At 38.8% G+C, this 20,295-nt stretch overlaps 1 protein-coding gene across 19 annotated transcripts in view; it reads left to right on the forward strand.

Moving 5' to 3' along the window:
• Positions 1–20,295, forward strand: part of CEP112 (centrosomal protein 112) — a 468,148-nt gene that overhangs the window by 289,443 nt on the left and 158,410 nt on the right. The gene's annotated exons all lie outside the window — the stretch shown is intronic.

The following is a 20,295-nucleotide window of genomic DNA, read 5'->3' on the forward strand; positions in this document are numbered from 1 at the left end:
AATGTACCCCTCCCCGACTCTTTTAAACAAAAAATGCTTATGACGTCGGACATCAGCAACCCTCCTGACCATTCAGTCGTCTCTGTGGACAACATGGTGCTACACAGACGATGACTTAAAACCAGCGTATTCCGTCATCATTCTGGCTCTCTCCTTTTATGGTTCTAAATCCGCTTCCTCAGGTGTCCCTTTATGCTGATGGCAGCCGCTTTCTTTTTTTTTTTTTTTCAATATATGAAATTTATTGTCAAATTGGTTTCCATACAACACCCAGTGCTCATCCCAAAAGGTGCCCTCCTCAATACCCATCACCCACCCTCCCCTCCCTCCCACACCCCATCAACCCTCAGTTTGTTCTCAGTTTTTAATAGTCTCTTATGCTTTGGCTCTCTCCCACTCTAACCTCTTTTTTTTTTTTTCTTCCCCTCCCCCATGGGTTTCTGTTAAGTTTCTCAAGATCCACATAAGAGTGAAACCATATGGTATCTGTCTTTCTCTGTATGGCTTATTTCACTTAGCATCACACTCTCCAGTTCCATCCACGTTGCTACAAAGGGCCATATTTCATTCTTTCTCATTGCCACGTAGTATTCCATTGTGTATATAAACCACAATTTCTTTATCCATTCATCAGTTGATGGACATTTAGGCTCTTCCACAATTTGGCTATTGTTGAGAGTGTGGCAGCCACTTTCAATCTGTTGGCTGATTTTCTACACCCAAAATACATGAAAATGATGGTGTTGAGGAGGACCTTTATGACTCTTCCTGCCTCTATAAAGATTACTTGTATAGGATCTCTCCTGGTTAGATGGACTGTGGACTTGACCTAGGAGAGTGGTATTTAATGTTATTCCATTAAAAGCATATTGAAGATATAATTCAAATGTAGGATGACCATAGGTCCTAGTTTCAATTCCTGTTTCCTCAATGTAATTCTTAACACTTTATTCATTCTCAAAAATCATCCAATCTTGACAATAAATTATATTCACCCTTGTACATAAGGCATTTTTTTAATGTTTATTTATCTTTGAGAGAGATGGACAGACAGAGCATGAGCAGGGGAGGGGCAGAGAGAGAGGTAGACACAGAATCTGAAGCAGGCTCCAGGCTCTGAGCTGTCAGCACAGAGCCCAACGCAGGGCTCGAACTCACAAAAGGTGAGATCATAACCTGAGCAGAAGTTGGATGCTTAACCAACTGAGCCACCCAGGTGCCCCAGTAAGGCATTTTAAATAATTCACAAAGTACTATTAATTTTTTCATTCAGCCCAGAATGTAGCTGCCTGAAATTGGGAAATAAAACTCAGATATGGAATTTTTTTTAAGTGATGGCATCAGAAATAGACTTTAATGAAAAATTATGCTCAGTGTACTAAGCAAAAAGAAATGTGAACTGAGGAAATTTTTCCTGATAACTGTAAACTATACATCTCATGTGGGAGGAATTTTGACAGTTTATATAGTACTCCCAACACATCTGTTGAGTGAGTAATTAGATTTATTTACCTACATTTGAAGAGTAAAAATATCTAAAGTTTGTTTTCTAAAAAAAGCTTTATAGATTTAATATATAAAACAATGCCACGAGCATAGATTGTGCATCTAATTTTAACAATACAGAGAGAAGTTTTTTTTATATTTTTGAATCAAAATACAAGACTTTTCTTGTGTTTACTTAAATTAACACTGAGTTTGGCTTAGGTAAACCAGACAAAACACATTTTTAAAAATTACAGGTAATTAATCACAACTCTCTTAGAACATGCTGAGAGGTTATTGAAAGGTGGCATATTCTTTTGGATGAGGCTTTGTTTATTGTTTAACTTCTTTTATCTGTGCTAAGAAAGCATCTGTTCTAAAAAAATATAATCTCAAGATTAACAGCTATTAACTTGAGGTTAAACATGTGTTAAAAACAGAATCATTTCTGTCATTGTGGATTTGTCTCCATCTAGGATATATTAAATAATTCATGAAGATAAACCACTTTTAAATTTATTATCACTAAATGTGTGAAAATTCAGAATTAGAAGAAGTATTCAATGATTCACAAAATGACTCTTGATTAGAAACCTACTAAAACACATGAAGACATTTAATTTAGCAAAAAATTGCCTATGAACATTCAATGCATGAAACATGATACATTTAGATATTATAATGCTGTCAACTTTTAATATGAATGATCCACAATCTTTCTTTATGATCCAGAGATTGTGTGTATGAAATCATTTATTTGGAGGAGTGGGGAATAGTTTTTCAGGTTAAATAATGGAGTCCAATGTATTTAGAGAAAAATAATGCAGTCTCTAAGTATCTGGGGGAAAAGTCTTCCTTGCTAGATGCCAGTTAATTTTGCATCTACATAGATTACATTTTGAAAAATTTTGACGCAGGTACGAGATATTTTTCTTTAAATCACATATTTACCTTTTTTTTTCCATCGAAAAACGACGCATGGTAGAGAAAGCAAAGAGGGATATCCACACACCAAGATACCTCTGTCACCTTCATTCCTTCATTTATTATCACTGAACTTTCTGTCATTCAGAATGCAGGAGCTATGTCACTGGGTGGTTCTGGCTTGGGATTTCTCTGGGGCCGAGGCCACTTGAGGCCTTCTTCACTCACATTTCTGGGTTTCGTACAAGAAAGATTCAAACAGCTGGGGCTCCTCTGGCATCTCTCTTTATGTGATCTCTCCCCGTGGCAGCTTCAAGGTAGTGAGATTTCTCACATGTTGGCTTAAGACTCCCAAGACCCACGTCCTGAGACAGAACCAGGTGAAATCCCTATCACCCTTTTGACCTACTCTCAGAAATCAAGTAGTGTCATTTCAGCTACATTCTTTCAGTCAAGACAGCTACGAAGTTTTGCCCAGTTGCAAGAAGAGAGATAATTGGGGTGCCTGGGTGGCACAGTCAGTTAAGTGTCTGACTCGTGGTCTTGGCTCAGGTCATGATCTCATGGTTCATGGGTTCCAGCCCTGCATCGGGCTCTGTGCTGATGTTGCAGAGCCTGCTCTAGATTCTGTCTCTCCTTCACTCTGACCCTCCCCCACTTGTGCTCTTTCTCTCTCTCTCTCTCAAATAAACTTCAAAACATTTTTTAAAAAAAGAAGAGAGATCATTGACCTCATTCATCTCCTGATGGAGGAATGTGAATACTATATTATGAACAGAACATGTGAGAAAGGGTATATATTGGTGTGTGGGCAATCTGCTGTGCTGATAAAACGTATGACAGACTATAATGTGCTAGGCAATAGGATGAGTTTTGGGAATAAGACGATGAATAGTATACAATTCCTGCTTGTGTGATGCTGTAGTCTAGTAAGGGGAATATCCATGTAAATAAATTTTATACAAGGGGATGGGTGTAATAAGAGAATGATTAGCTTTGTGGAAGGTGGGATGTTGGCAGATTTGATGGAAGAGGTGTTTGATGATTTTAAGATAAAAATATTTTAAGATAAAAGAAAATGAGTAACCTAGAATGTTTCCCAGTTTCCTGGTTTGGGTAATCGAGTGGATGAAGTTTTTAAGACATGTTGGCTGGAGACACCTGTAAAATATCCACATAGAAATGGCCATTGGTCACCAATAAGGCTTCCAGGGAAAATTTGTGTGTTAAAGATGTAGATTTGAGAGATACTGACTTTGGGGTAGAATCTGAAGACCTACACGTGGATGATATTTCCTAAGGAGAAAACAGTAAATGATGTAACCCTGTGGAGGGTTTGATGACATCAGGAGGATGTCAGGATAAATGTCAGAGTCAGGATCTCCAAAAGTTCTTTCCTCTGTGAAACCAAAGAGAAGACAGGCAAAAATGATTATAATCAACCTTCCAGAACTATGGAAATTAATCATAGGCTTAGAGCAATCTAGGGAGCATTCATTAAAAATGAAAACAAAACCCAGCTGAACCCAGTAAGAAGAGCAAACTTTGTGACTGGTTAACTTATTCTATTCCTATCCTACCTTTCTTCCCAGTTTCTGTAGTAGCGTTGAAAACCAACAGCCACAATCATGGAGAAAATTAGTAGCCTGGAAACCACTGGAGAAGGCAAAACAGGGCAGCTCCTTCAAAGCCCATTTCCTGAGAACTATTATTATTTGTCCTGTCTAATGGATCCCAGGGAGACCTCATTCACAAGGGTGTCTTTATCTGTCCTGACTTGGAGCTCACCCAGTTTGAAAAACCCTTTTCCCTGGGAGTACTTTTCAAACACAATTAGAGATCATTGTTTAAGATCGTGGCTGCCTGAGGTGGTACATAACAGCTATGGCAAACAATAGGCTAACCCAAAGCTTAAAATATAAAACTAGGAAACGAGCTGTGCATAGGGGCTTTGGTAATCTCCAGCATATTACTTGGAATCTAGAATGCCATCTGTGTACATTTGTATGGCTATGTGCACACCCGGGGCTGTGTGCATGCTCAGGAAGGATCTGAGAAGGTTCCAAACTCTCACCTCTGGCTGACCTTGAGGCGCTTCACAAATAGGAAGAGAAGGCTAAGGCAGAGTTGTAATCTGCCATCCTAGCATTGAAGGTGCTCACCAGCATGCACACAGAGGTCCTTGGCAAAAACTGGAAGACTTACTGTTTCCAAACATTTAAGGAACCTCTGCTCAATCATTAGTAAACCAATAATTCAGCAGAGACTTCAGTGACCATTTATGACAGAATACATAGTTTGCAGCATTAGTTCAGAAAAGTCACTAACAATAACAACAATAATAAAACTCCAGCAACAACAAAAAACTCTGAGGAAGGGAGAGAATCTGATTTCCATAATTGCCACCTCATAATATCCAAAATGGCCAGTTTTTAACAAAAGAATGATGAGACATGTGAAGAAAGAAAGTATAGCCTCTGGGCAGGGAAAAACAAAATCAATAGAGACTGTCCCTGAAGAAGCCTGGATGTTGGACTTAGTAGATAAAGACTTTATATCAGCTATTTGAGATATGTTCAAAGAAATGTATAAAGAACTAATGGAAAGATCAACAGCTGATTTCTCATCAGAAACCATGAAGGTCAGAAGGCAGTGGAATGAAATATTCAAAGTCCCAAAGGAAGAAGACTATCAAGCAAGAATTCTACATTGGGTAAAATCATTTTTCAGAATGAAAGGATAAATGAAAAGATACACAGATAAACAAAACCTGTGAGAATTTGTTAATAATAACCCTACTAGATCTAAACGTAAGAGCTAAAGTTATGAAGCCCCTAAAAGAAAACACACCATCCATCTTTGTGACCTTGGGTTAGGCAACAGATCCCTAGATATGACAACAAAAGCAGAAGCCACAAAAGAGAAAATAGATAAATTGGACTTCATCAAAAGTAAAGAAAAAAAAAAACTGTGCTTCTAAGAACATAACCACCAAAGACTGAAAAGACAGTCCACGGAATGGGATACAATATTTGCAAATCCTCTATCTGACAAGAGTGGAAAGAACTTTTATAACCAACAATAGAAAGATAGATAATCCAATTTTAAAATGAGCAAAGCGTTTGAATAGATATTTCCCCCAGGAAAGTCTGTAAATGGCCAATAAGCACATCGAAAAGATGCTCAACATTATTTGCCTTTTCAGAAATGCAAATCAAACCCATAGTGAGATAGTACTTCACACCCACTAACATGGCTATAGCCAAAAAGACCAAATGCTAAGAGGTGTCAAAGAGATGGACAAATTAAAACCCTCATGTTTTGCTGGTGGGAATGTAAAATGGCAGCCACTTTGGAAAACCATTGGCGGTTCCCCAAAAAGTTAAACATGAAATTGCCAGAGGACCCAGCAATTCCACTTTTAGGTATCTCTCCAAAGAATTGAGAACATATGTCCATGCAAAAACTTGTACATAAATGTTCATAGCATTATTCCTAATGGTCAAAAAGTGGAAATAACCCAAATGCCCACTAGTGATAAATAAACAAAATGTTGTATGTCTGTACAATGGAATATTATTCGGCCATGAAAAAGAACAAAGTACTGATACATGCTACAATACGGATAAACCTTGAAAATCTTATGCAAGTGAAAGAAGCCAAACTCAAAAGGCTACACATTGCATGATTCCATTTATACGAAGTGTTCAGAGTAGACAAATCCATAGAGACAGAAAGTGGGCCAGAGGTTTCCAGGGGCTGAGAGGGTGGAGGAAATGGAGAATGACAGCTAATGGTATAAGGTTACCTCTTGGCTGGTAAAATATTCTGGAATTAGATGGTTGCACAACTTTCTGAATATATTAAAAACTGCTGAATCATACACTTCCAGAAAGGTGAGTAAGATAGTAAATGAATTATGTATCAATTTTAAAAAGAGAGAGTGGGTTATGTAAAAAAAGGCAATCAATAATACTGAGAAAGGAATGTATCAAGAGGTGGGAGAACTCATGATTGATTGATTTCACACCCACCCAAGGGTTAGTTTCTCATGCTCAGTTTCTGCGGAATTATTTATAATCCACCCATAGTTAAATCTCTTAATACATCTTTCATTTTTTCCAGTTGCTCTCTGAAAAGCATGCCAAAAGTAAGCATATTTAGCCAAAGGGTTACTATAGGAAAATCCATTTGTGAATGGGTCCATATTTGGGTGAAAGACAGTATTTGGGTAGAAATGCGCAGAATTCAAAATGCCATTATTTCCTTCTGTTTAATTTTGTGATTTTTGCTAATGCAACTTTCTCCTTCAGAAAGAGGCACAAGGCTAGGATAGCCCTTCTTCATCTCCTTTGTTTCTCCAATTATCGTCATCTCATTAAGACTTTGAACCAAAGCCCTCACCCATTGGCAGCAGCTCTTTGACTATTGCCACAGTTATCTGCTCGGTTTTTTCTGGTTCGTTCTCCATGGTCCCAGGCGAGCCATCTCCTCAACGATACCTTTACGATTTCACTCCCTGCTAACAAACCTTTAATGCATCCCACCGCATCCAGAATGAAATCCAAACTCCTTGGCCTGAGATTCCTTGATTTGGCCAAAACCCTGAATTTTTGGCTCTGAAGTCATAATTGAATGGGAGACAAACAAGAGAGTAGATAGCACCAATAATGAGTATGTATGTCTGGGTGAAGTGGAGGGGATTAGCATATTGGGAAATTATATTGGGGGTATTAGGAGCTTTCTGTCTAAAGCTGTCAAGGACACAGCACTTCTTATTGGTAGAAATTTCTAAACATCTTCTGTTGGCAGCCACAGGGGTTCTTTCAAATGGAAGGAACAAATGAAAACAAACCATTTTTAGGAAATTGTGTGTAGAAAACACTTCTCTTTCTTTCACCTCAAAATAAAAGGGAAGTAACACTGGAGAATTAAATACTACACTCTTAAATTTAAGCTTTGAAAAGTAAGGGGCACCTGCATGGCTCAGTCAGTTAAGCATACGACTTCAGCTCAGGTCATGATCTCGCGGTCCGTGAGTTCGAGCCCCGCTTCGGGCTCTGTGCTGACAGCTCGGAGCCTGGAGCTTGTTTCAGATTCTGTGTCTCCCTCTCTCTCTGACCCTCCCCCGTTCATACTCTGTCTCTCTCTGTCTCAAAAATAAATAAACATTAAAAAAAAATTTAACTTGGAAAAGCAAGTGGAGGGGAACAACTTCTGAGTCTATTTTGTGTGAAAAGATTTGTATTATACCTTTAACCGGTCAAGGAAATTTAAAAATTTAGTTTCTGCCTGTTTGTAGTAAATTATTTAGTTCATATCTTTTTTTTTTTTTTTTAAACCTCTGAAATGTTGTGGCCAGTTAAGAAAAAATTAAAGGCCCACTAAAGCACTACAGAACAGAGTCTGGTTCATGATATATTTGTTCAGTTTTATTTGGTCTTTATTTTTAGGTGAATTGCAAACGATGTAAATTCATGTAGTTCATTAGAAAAGCACTTGAAGGATTTTAATAGCCTTAGATTCTGTATCAGTGAGCTCTAACATTTCCAAACAAGAGACAGTACACATTCTTAGAATTTTTCTGAGTTCTGTTCTGAGATTATAGTACTAAAGATGAGCATTATTGACAAATGACCAGTACCAAGCATGTCAAGAGCAAGGTTATGTGCAAATATAATTGAAATTTAATAATGGATAGAACATAGCATCAAATGACCTTCAGAACCTGGGTCTGCTATAGATTCGGTCCGTGTGAGTCCAGTAACCTACACAGGAGCACTTGCCATATTGAGTTTTTGGACATGCAAAGCAAGGAATCAGGTTGTGATCGGTGGTGGGTTTTGACTAGTTCGTTGCACCTCCTGGATGGTTTTACAAGGACCGCTGGAGTACTCTTGAAAGTTAGCCAACCAGCCAGCCTTTCCAAACAATATACGAACCTAAGGAAGAATGTTTCATCCAAGTGTCTATAAGAAGACATTAGCTTTCAGATTTTTTAATTGAAGTCATGAATATATAACTTACCTTTTATAATCAAATATCCTGGAGAGGTGATAGGAAGGTGACTCCCCATTGATTGGGTCATAGGTTGACAGATATCTAAAGATTCAAGAGATGGGCATCTGGGGGCATTTTGTTGAGAACCACAGTGCTGGAAACCCCGTGAGAGTCCAGAAGGAACTTGGAGCTCTCCCAACCCAGCTAGACCCCATTGCTGAGGCCCCATATTCACACACCATCCAGTCACCTCTATGGGAGCTAGACGAGTGAGCTGTAAGCATCTTCCACTTCTCCCATTTTGGCCAGGAGCATAAGAGACTCTCACACCCATCACCACCACTCCCAACAAGAACCACCATGACCCTCTAAAAAGCAGTGTCAAAAATCTTGGAAATTTTAGTTGAAAGAGACCTAAGGGCTGTCTGGTCTGACATTTCCATCTCCGGATTCCGACTTGTGTTCAGGGAGAAGGAATTTCAGAGAAACTTCAGCCCTAGCAATTTCAAAGGCAAGTCTTAATTCCAATAATTATATATACAGTGCTTAATTAACTCATCTATGCTTTTTCTATACCATAACCAAATATAAATCTACTTCTTTTAGAATCTCCCACATTCCCACAATTGTGTTTCTTCACTTATTTCCAATTAAATGGAAAAATTTAGTCCTTTTCTTTGTGAAAGGAACATCAGCTATGACTAGTCCTACATTGTTTTAATGAGAACAAAAGCAGAATGGTCCAAAATTACTTGCTTGCAGCTACAAGACACGTTTAGGGAATGAAAATTTCCTTCATTAAATACGTGAGAAAAAAAAAAGAATTGTTTTGAAGTTCTTAGGATCAGCTTGTATCGGCTTCATTGTAAACTGATACTAAAGAGCCCCCATTATGATCTGTCTATTTTGGTGCCAGAAGGTTTTTTTCTTATGCTGAATTATTAAGTTCTGTCAGCTGCTGGGCTGTCATATAGAGATATAGTAAATCACATTACATTTTGTCATGGATTACACAGAGCAATAAATTTGGGAATAAAGATCAAAGTGGTCCCACAATCACATCTGAGTGTAGGAGGGATGTTTAACTTGTAGAAAACTGATTTAGGTGAAGCTGTTGCAGTCCTTGTGTGAATTTGAAATGAATGTGAATATTTGGTTGAAAATGAATGAGCATCAAATCCCAAAATGACTTTGAATTTTTGTATTTAGTTCAGAGAAGTTAATTCCAACACCTAGCTGCCTGACTTGAATTAGATAAAGACCAGTGGAGGGTGGAGGGCTCCGTGAAAACTGCATTTCTGTATTTTAACTGCCTTTGTGACCAAACAGCCTATTCCCCTCTGCTGTTATTTGGGGTGTTGGGGGAGCACGCAATTAGTTAAATACTCTGGTACTAATAGAGCCTGACTCCTTGGAGCTGTTTGCTTTTCTCTGCACTTAAAACCATTAAAAGTAAGCCAGCTTAAGATCACGGAGCAGCCCTGATTATTTAGATCTTGATGGGTATTATCTTTGTTCTATGTTACCATAGCAACTCTTTGGGGGTTATCAAAGTTGATGATATTCATTTATTGAAAACAACCAGCCTCAACTCGTTGGGTTCTCTGCCCAGGAAAGTCACAGGAGAAATGAGATAATATAGCAGAAGCAGAAATTATGTGCTTTATAAATGACTGTCTTTTATTTAGGAGAGTGCTCCCAGTGATATCCTCAGTTAGCTGGAGCAGTGGCTCCCAAACTTGACTGATTATCGGAAGCAGTGAGAAAGTTTTTTAATACAGATTCCTGGGCCACAAGATCCTGGAGATTCTGATTCAGTAGCTTTAGAATCTCAAATAACATTTTTTACCTCTCACTCTGATGTCATTTCTACTCCCTCCTTCATTGTAGTCCTGTTTGGGGGAAATATTGTTCATTGCTGTAGCCTATTCACAGATATTGAAGCTATGCGAAATTGTTTCTCAAGATTTATGCTGTAATAAATCCGTCTGGCATCTGACACAAACAAATCATCCCCAAAAGGTCATATGAGGATTAAGACCCGTCCAGTCCAAATGGCATCAGGATAAAGTGTAATTGGGATATAGATAGGGTGGCTTGTGGTGCTGATTTTGGTCCAAAAGGAAATAAAAGGCAAGTTGGTGAGTGCGCATGTCAGTTATAGCCCCAAGAGAGTGTTCAACCAAGATGGAAAGTTGAACAGTGATGCTGCAAAGGCCTAGTTGGAAGACACTGAACAGTTTGAAGAATTCAGCATCTGTAAGAGGGTAAGGGATACCCTTCAACAGTAGATCATGGAGACTTTATTTCCAGGCCTCAAGCTCTTCTAATGTGCTTTCTCTCACGCCTTCTGATAATGCTGTGATGGATGCCTCCTAACTCCACTGCTCCCAGATTGGAGCCACTATTTTAGAGCATCTCCATGAAAAAAAACAAACCAAGTAGAGCTTTAAGAGAATGACCTGAGCCCATACGTTTGCTGCTACTTCTGGGCAAGGGATCAAAGGAGCCAAAGACACCACTTCATATCCACCGGGATGGCCACAGTCAAAAAGAGAAAATGACAAATTTTAGCCAGGATGTGGAAAAATTAAAACCCTAATTCTTTGCTGGTGGAAATGAAAAATGGTGCAGCCATTTTGGAAAATAGTTTGGCAGTTCCTTAAAAAGTTTAACATAGAGTTACCATACGACCTAGCATTTCTGCTGCTACCTAGGAGCCTGAGGCCTGCAAATAAAATCTCCATGATCTTCTGTTGAAGGATGAAAATGGAAAATACATTCCCCCTCCAGAATGCTTGTATAAGAATGTTTACAGCAACATTATTTATAATAGCCAAGAAATGGAAGCATCTCAAATGTCGATCAGCTGATGAATGGATAAATAAAATATAGTTTTTCTATACAATGGAATATTATTTGACAATGAAAAGTAATGACATCCTGACACGTGCTGCAACATAGATGAACCCTAAAGATGCACTAAGTGAAAGAAACCAGTCACAAAAGGCCACATGTGTATGACTCCATTTATATGACATGTCCAGAATAGGAACATCTGTAGAGGCAGAAAAGAGATGACTGGTGGTCAGTGGCTGGGGGGAGGGAAAAAGGGAAGTGATTGCTAATGGGTGTGGGGTTTCTTTTTGAGGTGATGAAAATGTTCTGGAAGTTGATAGTGGTGATAGACATACAGCTCTATGAATACGCTAAAAACCACAGGATTGTACAGGTTAGAAGTGTGAACTTTATGATATGTGAATTATATCTTACTAAATCTGCTATTAAACATGAAGTCTGACGATGCTGAGGAGGGTTGAAAGTGTGGAACAGGGGCACCTGGGGGGCTCAGTCGGTTAAGCGTCTGACTCTTGATTTCGGCTCGGGTCATGATCTCACGGTTCGAGAGCTCCCCCTGCCTGGGATTCTCTCTCTCCCTATCTCTCTGCCCTTCCCCTGCTTGCACTCGCTCTCTCTCAAAAGAAATAAACTTAACAAAAAAAAAAAAGAAAGAAAGTGGAACAGAAAGAACTCTTCTATGTTGTAGTAAGACTATAAAATGTTGGTGGCATTATCCTTTGAAGTTGAACATTTGATTTCTGAACCATCAATTCAGGGATGATTTTGATCTGTTCACACCATTGAATATTCTAAAGCAGTGGCTATGAAGGAAATACAGTTTCAAATGAAGCATCATGAACGAAGTCTTCTAAAAATGTGTGAGAGGGGCGCCTCGGTGGCTCAGTCGGTAACGCATCCGACTCTTGATTTCGGCTCAACGTTTGTGATGCTAGATGTTAAGTGGTGTGGTTGTTTTAGGAGGGTTCTTTATCGTTTCTCATAATCGTGTAGAATGTTCTTTTGTATCTATCCATTATATAATGTAAACAATTACAACTAAAAATCATTAGCAATATCAAAAGCAGCAGAGCACCCCCGTTTCTGGATGCATGTCAGGAAAAAAAATTCCTCCCCCATGAAAGAATCTGAAACAAGCAGGGGCACCTGGGTGGCTCACTTGGTTAAGCGTCTGGCTCTTGGTTTCAGCCTAGGTCATGATCTCACAGTTCGTGAGTTCAAGCCCCTCGTGGGGCTCTGTGCTGACAGGGTGGAACCTGCTTGGAATTCTGTCTCCTTCTCTCTGCCTTTCCCTGACTTGTGCATGTGTTCTCTCTCTCTCTCTCTCTCTCTCTCTCTCTCTCTCTCAAAATAATTAAATAAACTTTGAAAAAAAAAGAATCTAAGACAAGCAGTGAAGGACCCAGAGTCCCGAAGTGAACCCAAAGGACCCAAAGAAAAAGAATGAACAAGAAAGAGTAACAAAAGATTGATTTTGACAGCTGACTTTTCTAATAGCCCGATCCTACAGTTTTGTAAGCTCATCTCCACTAAAGTAACCTCTCTCTTGTTTCCACTTTACCCATCAAAAAATGCAGACATGCCTTAGACCTCAACATTACTCAGCTAGTTCGCCTCCACGATCCCAGTCCATCAGGTCCGCCTTTTGATCACTGTTGCCTTACCTTTTATTTTTCCCCTTCCCTCACGCATGAAGAACCTGGTCTTTATCCTCATTCCAGTGCTTACTCACCACTCTCTGATCCCTTGCCATCTAGAACTTCCACGATGCCGATGTTGCTAAACCTCAGTCCTATTTAATCTTTATTGTCCACTTTATCTGCACATTATAAAATAGTGAGCGGGAAAGTTCAAGAAGTTGCCCGTGGTCACACCACCCGAGTTGGTTTAACTTCAAAGCTTGTGCTCTTTCCCACCATGCTCTACTGCTTACCATTTGGCAACAGGTGTTGGAATCGTCAATCAAAGTAACTTGAGTTGGTGAAAAAAGATGGCTGAAGCAGCTTTGAGGGTCTGGGTGATGGGAAATTCACCTACACAGCAACAAAACTAACAAGACCTTCTGTGTACGGATGGAGTATGGGATAGAGCATCATACTCTTGCCAAACACTTTGAATATTACTTTTAAATAAATTGGGATGGTAATTCTGTCTCAGTGTAGATGACCCTGGAAAGCTGGATAAGCTCAAAGCTGTTTTTAATTAGGAAGATCTGATGACTACATTTCAAGAATGTCTTCCCAGCACCTATTCCAAATTTCCAAATTATCCAACAGAGACAATAGAGATTTTGTTAAGTATCGAGATTTATATTGAACTGCCTGCAAATCTAACAGGGCAACTTCCTGTAAATACATTGTTTCATAAACTTTCCAATTAATATTCATTACATTCTTTTTTCTTATACAAATGAGCCAAAAAGTAGAAAAATTTCCAAAACAATAAGTAGAATATTAATGAGATTTATGAGTATGACAAATCAGAACGTCTAACTCCCAAATTCAAAGCTTATTTGAAATAATTTGTTGCCGGACCAACAATTCAATTAACATCAGTTGGTCATTGGACAATTGTCACCATTCTTCAATGTCTGAAGTCAGATATTTGAGATAGATCTTCCATCGGCTTCCTAAAAGTACTACACCAACGGATGTTGGCACTCATATGTAAATATATTAAGTATATTTAAAGTGTATATTATATATTTTTAAATTTCTTCTTTTTCTTTAACATTTGTCAAATCATGCAACATTAGATTTTGGTGTAGTGCCTAACAGTAACAAAGACATAAAAATATTAGAGAAGGTAGAGATTCTTAAAAAAATTAATTGGCCCCATTTACATTTGGTCTTTGATGATAAATTCTTTTTTGCACATCAGAGAATAGTTGCTTCTTCCCTAGAGCAAAGTAAAGTTTTTTTTTCCTCCCTCATTCTCTTAAAGTTTGTGTTTCTGCCCAAGTAATAAATGAGTTTCAGTTTCTGTGGCCTCTGCTTCAGAGCGTTCCTCTGAGGGTGAGCTTTTGAAATATGATTAGATCTTAATTCTTTAACTATTTCCATAAGCTTGTTTCACAGTTTGCTTTCTTATTCAGCGAGTGGGGTGGAAATTCATGTAAATCTTATGTGATCATTTATGGGTGTTAGCCGCATAAATACCTATGTTGCAATGGCAAGAAAATTAGTCCTTCTGAATTACAGTGAGGGCAGAAAATCAACTGTCCCAGCTTATTCTATAGGTTAACTGTCATTAAATGCACATTATTTAATCGAGACCGAGACTGTATTCACTACTAGTTGGACATATTCAGAGGTAGGGCCAAATTCGGGTCTATGGGCACTTTTTCTAAGAATGGATCCACCAATATTTACTGGGTACTCAAGAAATAGTGATATCGATAATGATACCGCGGCCCTTTTCCAAGACTGTCCGGCTTCTTTCTTCCCTTGTAGGGGATGTGGCTTCTCCCTGGAATTCTTACAAAATAATTAGTATTATTAGGAATTAGAAACAAAACACTTGGGGTTTCTAATTCCTCGATTCTGGTTCTGGGTAAAGCAACTATATAAAATGACTTAACCAATTCTTTAGAAATTAACTAAAGCTGAAGAGTCGCTAAATATGGACTGACATCTGCAGGTCAAATGTTAACTCAAGCCTAGAAGGAGGGAGTCTAGGCCTTCAGGACACTCACCGCATCAAGTAGGGGGCACAGAATCAGCCTGTCGTCTGCCTCTCGATTGCTACCATTCCTCTCATGGACATCTCCTTCATGGAGAGGAGGAGGCATGATGGCAGATGGGATCTGAACCAAATACCACCAAAGTCTCACCCCAACTCTTACTGGCGAGTTAAGAAATGGCACGAATCTCAGGCCGTAAACTCAAATGAGCTTTTTGTACTATACTCTCAGTTTCTGTTTTGAGTCACCATTTGGCTGCACGGCCAAAACTTGATACTAGTCCTCGGTCACCCCGGACGTCAGTCGCTTCCCCAGGATACCATGTGAGAACCAAGGGCTCTCTCATGCCATGGTGTGGTGGATGAGGCATGGAGCCCTCTGATCGTGCATATCACCCATCCACAGGGGCATCCACCGAGACATCTGTTGCCCCCACGGACCTTTGGTGGCCGGTTGATACCGGTTACTTTTCTGTAACCCCTCCTTCCTCTTTGAAAGCCCCTTCAAGCCCTGCATTCTCTTTGCTGCATCCATACTTCTCTCAGACACCTCGGAGGTTTTATATTCTTCCTGCCTTTTGTCAGGGAGAGGCGTGAACGCACAGGAAACTGGGTGTAGCAGTCGCTGGCCTGCTTACACAAGCACACACCACACAGCCCGTTTCTGCTTCTGGCTCCAATATACCTGCCGGTGTGGCTAAGAACTCAAGGTCATACAGCCCCTTGCCTCCATCCATCTGGCCTGTGAGCACAGGCCCCCCCGCAATGAGAGCGGCCCCATCTCTGTGGGGTTTCTGCGCCTTCCCCGTCCGTCAGGCTTGGCCCAGAGAATGGGGCAAGAAACAAGGCCTTTGCTCAGGAACAGACTCACAGATAATCGTTTTCCCCTTCACTTCAGATTATGCCTCATTACTCCAGGTTGGAGAATCATTTCTAGTCTAGAGTCGGGAAGCAGGCAGAGTAAGACCCACTGTGACTGATACACTTCTATGCCCGAGCCCCATTGGCCCAGGTTAGAGAGTCAAAAGCCAAAAACCGCCTCCTTTGGTTTCTCTATACTTCTGTTGTGTCATCCTTTCTGTGAGGTAGTAAGGGCAGCAGGCCAAGCTGGGAAAGGTTGAGAAATGGAAGAAAACACCAGGTTTAGGACTTCAGAAATATCCTGGTACCTGCAAGTATATTGTACATAAAGATCACTAAGATGTCAACATTGTTACTCTGGATGCTGGATGGTAGGCAATTTCATATGTATGCCGTATAAATATATTTTTTATCTGTTATAACTTATTTAAAATATATTGCTAAATGTTAATATATTAAAGTATATCATGTGTTATTATATATAAATATATTTTTAAAATATACTAATATATTAAAATATTATTTAAAATATATTTATATTTTCTATATATAATTTTTGTACATTTACATATATTTTTTGAGAGAGAGAGAGAGGGTACAAGTGAGTGAGGGCAGAGAGAGAGAGACAAAGAGGGAAAGAGAGAGAGAAGCAGTGCTCACCCAAAGTGGGGGTTTTTTACCTGAAGTGGGGCTTGGGGCTCGTGCTCACCCAACGTGGGGGTCAAAATCATGAACCATGAGGTCATGACCTGAGCCGAAGTCATATGCTTAATGACCGAGCCACCCAGGCGCCCTGCATTTACATAAATTCTATGTAGTTTTTATATATTTACATATAGAATACATATATTCTATGTAATTTTTATATAATTACATAGAATTTACATATTCTATACTGAGTATACATTTACTTTTTATTTATTTAAAAAAATTTTTTTCTTACGTTTATTTATTTTTGAGAGAGAGAGAGACAGAGTGTGAGCAGGGGAGGGGCGGAGAGAGAGGGAGACACAGAATCCGAAGCAGGCCCCAGGCTGTAATCTGTCAGCACAGAGCCCAACGCGGGGCTTGAACCCACGAATCGTGAGATCGTGACCTGAGCCAAAGTCAGACACTTAACTGACTGAACCACCCAGGCGCCCCTATATTTACTTTTTAAAAACAGCTTTATTGAGGTATAATTTTCATACCATAGAATTCTTCTGCTTAGAGTGCTGTAGAATGATTTTTAAAATAAATTTATGGAACTGTATAACCACCACCACACTCTGTATTTACTTTTATAATAAAAAGAAATGTTTATTAAAATGGCCTCTTTTACCAGCCACGAGAAGGTCATTGCTGAGCTGAATGGAAGGGGTGGGGTCAAACTCAGGTAAAGAATGGACAGTCACCAAGCTGCTTAGTAAATATTTCTTTAAGTAACGAGAGAGTGAAAGTGGGGACAGAGGGTAGAGATCGCCTTTCCCGCAAATGTGCCTGTGACGGAAGAAAAGCAAGCCTGATGCCTCCAATATCCCACAGTCCTGCAGGATTTTGTACCTGTTACTCCTTCCATTTGGGATTCTCTTCTCTTGCTTCTCCAATTCATTGATTCCTGTTCATTCCAAGCTGATAACCTCGAGCAAGTTTCGTCACCTGTCTCTCAGTTTCACTGTCTGTAAATGAGGATAATAATCGTGTCTACCTCACAGAGTTTTGGGAGTGTTAGATCTGTTAATATATGTAAAGCACCGAAGCAATACATGTCAGTAGAGTAAGAGCAAAGTAAATATTAGTTGTTATGTTGTTGCTGTCATCGTCATCGTCATCATCTCATTCATCCCCATCAGTCATCGCCCTCAGCATCAGCAACACCATCAACATCATTATCCTTTAATATTCATGTCCTTACAAAAGCCTTCTCCAGTGTAGGTATCTCATAGTTTTTCCCTAATAGCACTCTGTGCATAGCTCTCCCATGACATTTATGCCATATTTTATTTATTCACTTATTTGTCTCCTCCCTGGCTGCATTAAATCATTTACCTCTGTAAACATAGAGAGCCCGACACAGGGGAGGTACTCAAAGTAAATGTTTATAAAAGCATCACAGGGATCTATCAGGATTTCAGAGGGCTGTGAGTGTGTGTGTGTGTGTGTGTGTGTGTGTGTGTGTGTGTGTATGTTTAATACTTAGAGGGATATACAACTCTCTGAGTTTTCTACTCTTGCCTTACTTTTGTTAATTTGTATTATTTAAGAGACTTCTGTATTTTACCTAAATTATCAAAACTTTTGGCAATATGTTATTCATAAAACTTCCTTATTGCCCTCTTAATGTCTGTAGGATCAGATAGCGATGTCCACTTTCTCTCATTCCCGACATTAGTTAATTTATATTTTCTCTCCATTGTTTCTGATCAGTCTACCTAGAGGTCTATCGATTTTGTTGATCTCAAAGAACCAGATTTTGGTTTCACTGATTTTCTCTATTGTTTTTGTTTTCTATTTCATTATTTCTACTCTTACATTTATTATTTTCTTTCTTTTGCTTATTTTGCCTTTAATTTGCTATTCTTGTATAAGTTTCTTCAGGGGAAGCTTCTATCACTTATTTTAGATTTTCCTTCTTTGCTAATAAAATAATTCAAGGATAAAAATTTCCCCAAAGCACTGATTTAGCTGCATTCCACAAACACTATGCTTCCATTTTTTATTAATTTTTAAATATTTTCTAATTCACCTTGTAAATTCTTGTTTGACCCATGGAAATTAGGTGTATTTTTTTGAAATTAGGTGTATTTCTAATTTTCTGAATATTTTGGGAATATCAGTTATATATGGATTTCTAATTTAATTTCATTGTGGTCAGAGAATATACTGTGTGTGATTTTAATCCTTTCATATATATATATATATGTGTGTATATGTATATACACACATATATATACATATATATATACATACATATATTTTTTTCTTTTTTTTTTAATTTAGAGACAGAGAGAGCATATGTGTGCAGAGGGGCAGAGAGAAAGAGAGAGGGTCTTAAGCAGGCTCCACAGTCAGCCTAGAGCCAGGCATGGGGCTTAATTCCATGCCCCAGGATCGTGACCTGAGCTGAAATCAAGAGCCGGACACTGAATCACCCAGGCACCCCTGATTTTAATCCTTTTAAAATTTATTGAAAGTTGTTGTATGGCCCAGAATGTGGCGTCTGATTAATGGTCAAGTTGGTTGACAACGTTTTTCAGATCATCTATATCCTCACTAATTTTCTATCTTCTTTTTTTTTTAATCAATTCCTGAGAGAAGAGGGTTGAAATCTCCTCATTTATAATTTTTTGATTTGCCTATTTCTCCTTTCAGTGCTGTCAATCTTTGCCTCATGTATTTCAAAGCTCTTGAAATTAGGTACATAACATTAAGATTGCTCTATCATTTTTATGAATTAAATTTTTATCACTATGAAATATTCTTTTGTTTCTGCTAAATTTCTTTGTTCTCAAATCTACTTGGATATTAGCATAGCCACCCCACTTTTCTTCTGATTACTGTTTGCATGGTACATCTTTCTTCATCCTTTTCCTTTCAGTGTGTTTAAATATATAAAGTTTATTTTGAAAATACTACATAGTTACACCTCCTTCCAGATCCAGTATGACAGGCTGTGTCATTTAGATGGAATTTTTAACTATTTGTGTTTAATGTAATTATGGGTATTGTTGGGTTTTATTTCACCATTTTGCTGCTTGTTTTCAATTTGTCCCATCTCTTTTTCCCTTTTCCTCTTATCATACCTTTTATTGATTCACTGAGTACTTAACTAATACTCCATTTTATTTCTACTATTGGCTTAGTAGATACACCTTTTTCTTTATTTTTCTTTTTTGCAATACGGCTCTTTCCTATGCTCTGCCTTCGAGTACTCTTATACCAGTGGACCATAAAATGTAAGTGCCTTAATAACACTGTAGCTCTATTTCCCTATTCCAAACCTGTTTCTACATACATTATGAACCCCAATGTAGTTGTATTATCTCTTCTTTTAAAAGTACATTTTCTTTCAAAGAAATTTTCAAAAGGAGAAAAAAGATAATTTACATTTACACACTTATCCTCTGTGTCCAGTGCTCCTTATTCCTTGATGATCCAGGTTTCCACATTTGCATTTGGTATCGTTTTCCATCTACCTGAATGACTTCCTTTAACCTTTCCCGTAGCTCATGTCTGCTGGTGACAGATTTTTGTTTGAAGATGTCTGTAGTTCACCTCAGTTTTGAAGGATGTTTCTATTAAATATACAATTCTAGTTCTTTTTTTAATGTTTATTTATTTTTGAGAGAGAGAGGGAGACACAGAATCCGAAGCAGGCTCCAGGCTCTGAGATGTCAGCACAGAGCCTGACGTGGGGCTCGAGCTCACGGACCGCGAGATCATGACCTGAGCCGAAGTCGGCCGCTTAACCGACAGAGCCACCCAGGCAGGCGCCCCTAAATATGC

The sequence above is a fragment of the Leopardus geoffroyi genome, chromosome E1 (genome assembly GCF_018350155.1).
Source record: "Leopardus geoffroyi isolate Oge1 chromosome E1, O.geoffroyi_Oge1_pat1.0, whole genome shotgun sequence".
NCBI classification, from domain to species: Eukaryota; Metazoa; Chordata; class Mammalia; order Carnivora; family Felidae; genus Leopardus; species Leopardus geoffroyi.